General features: G+C 36.0%; 1 long non-coding RNA gene across 1 annotated transcript; it reads right to left on the minus strand.

Annotated features, from left to right (window-relative positions):
• Positions 1-491: 491 nt before the first annotated feature.
• Positions 492-921, minus strand: LOC149252490 (uncharacterized). Its single transcript, XR_016266062.1, has 2 exons — positions 862-921; positions 492-786 (listed from the first exon to the last, which is right to left on the minus strand). It is a non-coding gene; the product is annotated as an uncharacterized LOC149252490 (long non-coding RNA).
• Positions 922-7,910: the final 6,989 nt, after the last annotated feature.

The following is a 7,910-nucleotide window of genomic DNA, read 5'->3' on the forward strand; positions in this document are numbered from 1 at the left end:
TTCACAGCATGACATTGAATCATAAGGCGGACTGGTAAAGTGCCGCAATAATAACGAGTGCACATATATATTACAATGTTGTCAACATAAAATAAAGAAAACATATGTGCAGATTAAACCCTGGACTCGGATAGCCGGAGCCGGAGAACGACAAGAACCTTATACATTATGAAATCAAACTCTGCAATTTTGCATGCACAGAATACATATCCAGAGCAAACGTATTGACCGTCCAACAAATAAATAATATATATGACCAGAATAGTATGTTAACTGTGGTGTATGCATTCTTCAGACCGACTTACAAATAAACCCCTAGCTATACAGTTGAACGGAAAGGAAAACGAGCTGCAGGGTATCAAAAACAAACCAAAATGTATCATAATGAAAATGTATAGCTGTATATTAAACATTCTGTGTGGAAAGCTCAGAATATAAATCTAGGTAACAGAGGATAAAACCCGTCCGAGAGGACTGTAAACAAGAGAATGGGAACAAACCAAACTTAAAGGGTTAACCTCATTATACAAGAAACTAATAGAGCAATCTATGTCAGAGTCAAACATTAAGTTCGTTCATAAATATTTGTCTGTAGACATAATGAGCCGGATGGCTTAAAGCTTAAAATAAACATGCTAAAATAATTCCTGAACTAATCCATTGAAGCTCAGAGTGTTGTGCTTCTCGACGATGGAGTCCCGCTTGAGCAAGGTTAGAAGTCGTTTCATTGCCAGAGAACCCTGGTATATGCTGAATCTGAATCGAAACAGTCAAAGTCTGACAACCCTGATCAAGGGAAGCCAGATTCAGACTTCGGTTCGATTGTTGAGAATGGAAAATAACCTACAGTAATGGGCATACCTGGTTAAGGGCGGCCGACAACATGTTGGAGGTTACCCTTGCCCTCGATGTGCGATGGCATCCTCTTACCTGAACCAGGAAACCATTAGTTAAGAAAACCTGAGAACAAAATGCAGTATGGAACAATAGCATTATAAAAACCAAAACCGATAAGTAATAGCTGGAAATCGTGACAGACAAAGGGACTGTAATAATTAGAGATATGAGGAGAAATGGCGTATTACCGCTAGTAAACATTGAAGCATTGCAAACTCTAATGGAACGCATACCTGAACCGTTTCATAACCCTGACAGCAGCTGTAAATTGCATAAGAACTATTCAGGAACTCAGAGCTACAGCACACTCATCGCAGGACCAAATGAACAATAGAACCCGAAAGAAAGGGGATAGGATTATAAACCTTCCATACCAATGATCGATTCGTGGCATGAATTCCTCCGTCGATCTGCCATATGCATTGTTCACCGTTCGATAGTCGGTGGAGATGGGCGCGAAACCAAACATCACCGAGAAGCCAGACTGTATCACCTCGAGCTCCGGGAGCACATGGCCAAGTGCCATCACAGCCGTCCACCTTGCCAAATGGACGACGCAGGTTTGAACAGTTGGTACCAAATGCAGAGGCCGGACGAATGTATTGAATGCAGGTAAGTTCGGGATATGGAAAAATCCGAATGGTAGCTGTTGCCATTTAATGATAATTGAATTCTGTGCATTGCATGTAAGCCGAAGGCTTCGTAGTGGCGGAAATTGCTAAGGGGTTATGTAATTAACGCTATGCACATATGTATAATCATATAACTTCGTCAATCAACCATGGTTAATAGTGATGCGTGCAACTATATACTTGCCACATATGCATGATATCATCTTTAATTTATGCCGCCACCTTTTTATATATAGATATTGGAAGTCCGCTGTTTGTGTAATAAGTTTATAGTTTAAAATCAGGTAATGTAATTTACATGTTTTATATGAACCCATGTATTTACCATATCTTAGTGTTAAGATAAAAGATTGCCATGTAATATTAAAAAAAAAATTTACTTAGTATATGGGAGTGCGTGACAAATTGGTATCAGAGCCAAAGGTTGCAATACTGGCGCCTTTGGGAATTGGTAAGCGGAAAGGATATTGAAGTACACCATTAGTAGGCATTAACTCAGGTATGAGTTTAATCATTTGCATATTCATTTGTGTCGTACACTACTTTTGGTATGACAGGTGTGATTCATGTTTATAACTTCTTTGAGAAGTAGGTAATAAGTTGTTGCATAACTACATTCATAACATTGGATTCCTGATGAGGAAAAAGACAATGAAACTTTTGTCGCACTTAAGAACAATATTGAACACTCATTGAGGAAGTGACAATCAACTACCAAGTTTTAATTTGCAAATATGGCAATAACAATGATGCATAAATTGAACTAGATTGAAATTACAATGAACGAAACTTAATAGGCTAATGCATGAATATAAATCAGGGGAAACATCCTTGAATAGGATGAAAAATTGTTTTAAAAAAAAAAAAACATGCAATGAGTCAAGCAGCAAGACTTGATTGTCATAACTAACTTTGATTCAGTCTTATCATGGATGCATGAAGATGATTGGTAGTTGAGATTGGTTAGTGTTGTATGACTAACCCATGGAACTTATATGCATTAATTGAATTGGACTAAGATTGCTACAATCCGTAAACAAGTGAAGTTGATTGATGTCGCATGCATGGAATGTGTGTGTGAAGATTCTTACTCTCTCTGTGCTATAGTTCTAGTTGTTTATGAGAAGAGTTCTTAATTTTATTCACCATGGGAATGCATGATGAATAGTATATGCTTATGTCCTAATAGATTTAAAGATGATTGCCCTCTAATTAATTGAAATCCATTAGCATGGTATCTGTTTATGTTAATCATTACTTGTTGGGAGATAAAAACCATTGGAGCCTCGATTTAACGATGGTTGAATTTATCTCTACTATGGGAATGATGGATTTCTTATGCATGTTGCATTCCAGGGTAAAGTTAATTGTAGAGGCATGTTCAGTGGGTAACATTTCTAGGACCCATTCATGGTATAACTACATGTGATAATTATTCATTAATAGACTACCTGTGTTAATACAGTTGTCAGTGAACTCTAACTACCTTCCCCAACTATAGATGCTTCCAAAGGAAAAGGAAGCAAGGAGAAGGAAGAAGACCGTGCTGTAGGGACAGACGGAGATGGGAAAAAGAGTCTGGGAATGACTAGATAGCGCTTGATGTGCATGTGAGTATTCCCTTGACCATGCTTAAGGAGTTGGAAAATGATAACTATACTGTGTTGCTGTTAATGATTTTCGTAATGTCTCCTTGAAGTCATTATTCTGAAATGGATACATAGTACTGTTATGATAGTTGTTGCATCTAGCATCAAGTGGTAACTCTGGTGCGTGTGTGACACTTAGGAGATTATGCTTCTAATTGCATAAGTAGAGCAATTGTTTCCGGTAAGGGTAGTTTAACTTGTTAAGTTATGCATGTTGACCCAAGGATAAGATAAGTGTCTTGTTCACTTACTTGAAGAACACGTATGAATGTTTTATATGATTTCTTAGTAGAGGAAGTATTTGAATGCATGCAATAAAAGAATGGTTCTTTTATAGATTTTCTTGGTAAAGAAAATGTGTTAAGGCATGCAGTTAAAGATTGATTATCTTGTATGTTTTCTTGGTAAAGAAAATAGGTAGTTCCTATTAGAAAGACTCCACGTGAGTCTTGTGTGTGAAATGCTTGTCTCTGGTCTATAAAATCCTTGTTAAATATAGCCAAGTATCTTCTTGAGAAAGAGGATGAGGTATATAAATGTCCTGAGAACATAGCATGGAAGGTGGCCAAGTTTGCTTGAATTAAAATATGTATCTTTATTTGATAAAAGCTTCTTGGAAAATATATATATATATATATATATATATATATATATATATATATATATATATATATATATATATGCTAATTGCATTATGATTCTAGTTAGTCTCTAAGTTCTAGTGAAATGATTATGCATTACATGCATGATAAAAGATAACTAAGGATGTGCTTCTAGGCACATAGATATTTATCCCTAATTTCTTGAGGAAAGAGTATATTACATATATGCATAAATATAGTCTCATCCTAAGAGTATGCATATTTCATGTATGAAGATGCAGGATTTTATGAGAGTTCTTGAAAATGGAATATAGAGGTTCTTTTCTTTAAAGACACATTAGAATAGTGTTCATACAAGAACCAAAATCCTTACTTGTTTCATGAAAAGAACTATGTGCATTAAAGTGAAGTAATTGTGTTAGGAGAACACATGTTGCATATTGGTAGCTATTTTGACTTTGGAATTATGAGACTGTGCGTACTTAGAGAAAGTGGTCATGATAGCTTCCTTGAAAATAATAATCTCTTGGAGAGATTGTCTTGTTGGAAGAGCTGTGTTGATTGCTTGATTTAATGCATAAAGGATAAGTAAACCTTGTTTTTGTATCTTGGTTTTCATGCCGAAAGATAGACATCTTTAATAATTTCTTGGAAGGGAATCTTGAGAAATCCTCACATCAGAAGATAGAGAAATGAGGATTAAAATGACTTCCTTAAGAAAGAGGTATGTGGTTTGTCGTATGAAATGATGGTGGTCTTCTAGTGAAGGGAATAAGTGTTGCATACATTAAAGAAGGGCTTATATGATAAGCAATAGTATGCACAAAGATTAGTCATTGTGACATAAGAGTTATGTTCTTGTATGTTAGAGAAATTATGTTTAATTACACTAACGATGCATGACTAAAGCTAGCCATAGTAAACGTAAGATAATACTCCGTTAATGATGATTTGAATTGGAACAACAGACTATGGCAAAATTGGGAATATTGACAGTATTAACTCAACTGTTTTTGACATTTATACATTAATGAGTATTTGCATATGTTTTTATACATGACAATATTGTATGCATGAACATTCTGGGAAATGGAATACGTGTTAACTGATGCATATTTATAACTAACTTTGCTGATGGGATTAAGTAGTGGTAGCTTAATGGCAACAAGAAAACTCATCACATAAATTGCTGCAATGTGAAATACAATTATAAATGAGAAAGAATGATGTTATATGATATGCATGAATTATGTTATTTGGAAAATTTGCATGCATACAACGTGTATGATGGATATGTTTCCCATCAATCTTGATGTTGTGGACCCATGTTGGGGTTAAGTGTAAATGCATGGTATACATGCATGTTTGTTGTGCTAATGATAATGTTCATATGGTTCATTGTGTAAATTACTTTGAGAAAGAGTATTAAAAGAGAAAATATTCATGCTATGTCTGGTTAGGATCAGATGGCATAAGAGGAAAAGAATTTTCCTGTGTACGCTATGTCTGGTTAGGATCAGATAGCGTTTACTGGCGAGACCAGTGTAATTGCGGTCGAGTAGGACCTGCAAGTGCTTGGGTTGATGGCAGTACCTGCCCGGAGGGGTTGATGGTACTTGTCTGCCCGGAGTTGGGTTGATGGCAATTACCTGCCCAGAGGGGTTGATGGTACTTGTCTGCCCGGAGTTGGGTTGATGGCAGTACCTGCCCGGAGGGGTTGATGGTACTTGTCTGCCCGGAGTTGGGTTGATGGCAGCTACCTGCCCGGAAGGGTTGATGGTACTTGTCTGCCCAGATCTCCTCTCCCTAGAATTCTTGAGCTGGTTGGCCAGTGGAATTTTATGTTAGACTTGGTAAGGTCTCTATCGAAGAAACTGTCTGGATGTGAAAATGACTCGGTTTGGTTATGGAAACCAGTTCCCATGGGTTGGGAATTCTTTAGCCTTTATGGTACTCATAGTTAAAGAAATTAACGAATCAACTATATGATATGTTAAAGATGAATTTTATATATGGTTGTGTAAAATATGTTATGCACGTTTAACAGGAAATGAATTTAGTACTCAATAAGGAATTATTGGAAATTTTAATTCCTTTATCATATTATTAATCTTGTGAAAGTCTTAGTAGGGACTAAGACCATTTTCAAATGATGCAGTGATTGATTGTTTTGATGATTAGAGAGCTAGGTGCTCTTTTGATACATCTAGAAGCACTTTGCGGATGTCTTTAGTGAGAATTTGTTCAGTGTGCACGTGAGCAATGATTTATCATTTGATGATTAGTGTTAGTGCTCTTTAAGTACATGTAAAAGTACTGTGATTTAGAAATCATCTAGCATTGCACAGTTGAATTGATACTCAAAAATATTTCATTTGACTCAAAATATAGTGACTAATGCAATTGAATTTGTTAGTCATATATTACAGGAATTACTTACCGTGGAGGAATGAAGAGATTTCCAACTACTATTAAAATGCTTACATAAAAGTATTCATGATTTTCAAGCATAAGATGGTAAGTTGACACACAAAATTGTTTATTATGAATGAATAAGGGTCAGGTGGTGGCGATTAGAAGTTGCATATTTTTGCAATTATGAATGATTATGACTATTGATGCTTATAACTAATGATATTTCTTATGACTATATCATTACTATTTTGTTTGTTGTCTTTTCTTGGAATGAAATCGTTGATTTCAAAGAGAAAGGATCACATTTTGTGTGGATTAGATGGTAATACCACAAGTAAAATATCAAGTTCCGACGAAAAATGAACACCGAGGATAGTGTTCCTCTTAAGGGGGGGAGTATGTAATATACCTATTGTGATTAACCCCACGTAAAGTAATTTTAAATTACCAATCAGTTAATCAAACCTGCGTAAAAGTAATTTTAAATTACATATCAGTTACAACTGATTCTTGGCATTGGTTAAAATGGATCAGCAAGCACCTTAACAGGGGGGTGAGGATCAGATGGCAGAGAAAAAGAAAGGAAAGAAAAAGAAATGCTATGTCTGGTTAGGATCAGATAGCATAAGGGGAAAAGGAATTTTTCCTGTGCGTGCTATGTCTGGTTAGGATCAGATAGCGTTGACTGGCGAGACCAGTGTTATTGCGGTCGAGTAGGACCTGCAAGTGCTTGGGGGTGGAAGCTCAGCGAAGAACTTCCTACGGACGGGTGGATTGACAAGCACTCAAGTAGGTTTGCAGAATAGCAGGTATGGCCTACTGTGAGACTATTTATTTACTTAAGTTATTTCTTATACTGTACTGTGCTAAACTATTACACTGTTCTGTGAGAAGAAATGGAGAACAGTAGGGGTTAGTTGACTGTTAACCTTATCTGAATATAAAAAGAGATTCAAACAATATTTGTATAAACAGAGACCGAAACGCATTTGTATTGAAAGAAGAAACAGACATCAAACCCTTGCATCTTAATTAGAAATGACCATACGACATAAATCTGAGTAGACGAGTCTTTATAATCAGAATGATATTTAGAAATATGTAAAGGGTATACCGTAGACCCTCTGTTTAATTTACAGGACAAGAAAGCGAAATATACATTCGACACAGCAAGATTCGAGAAAAGTAGGATATGTATTCCTAATAGAAAACCCTTAATATGCATTCACAGCATGACATTGAATCATAAGGCAGACTGGTAAAGTGCCGCAATAATAACGAGTGCACATATATATTACAATGTTGTCAACATAAAATAAAGAAAACATATGTGCAGATTAAACCCTAGACTCGGATAGCCGGAGCCGGAGAACGACAAGAACCTTATACATTATGAAATCAAACTCTGCAATTTTGCATGCACAGAATACATATCCAGAGCAAACGTATCGACCGTCCAAAAAATAAATAATATATATGACCAGAATAGTATGTTAACTGTGGTGTATGCATTCTTCAGACCGACTTACAAATAAACCCCTAGCTATACAGTTGAACGGAAAGGAAAACGAGCCGCAGGGTATCAAAAACAAACCAAAATGTATCATAATGAAAATGTATAGCTGTATATTAAACATTCTGTGTGGAAAGCTCAGAATATAAATCTAGGTAACAGAGGATAAAACCCATCCGAGAGGACTGTAAACAAGAGAATG

Source organism: Pinus tabuliformis, chromosome 7 (assembly GCF_031772625.1).
Source record: "Pinus tabuliformis cultivar Carrire ecotype Pingquan chromosome 7, CPIR1, whole genome shotgun sequence".
Taxonomy (NCBI): Eukaryota; Viridiplantae; Streptophyta; class Pinopsida; order Pinales; family Pinaceae; genus Pinus; species Pinus tabuliformis.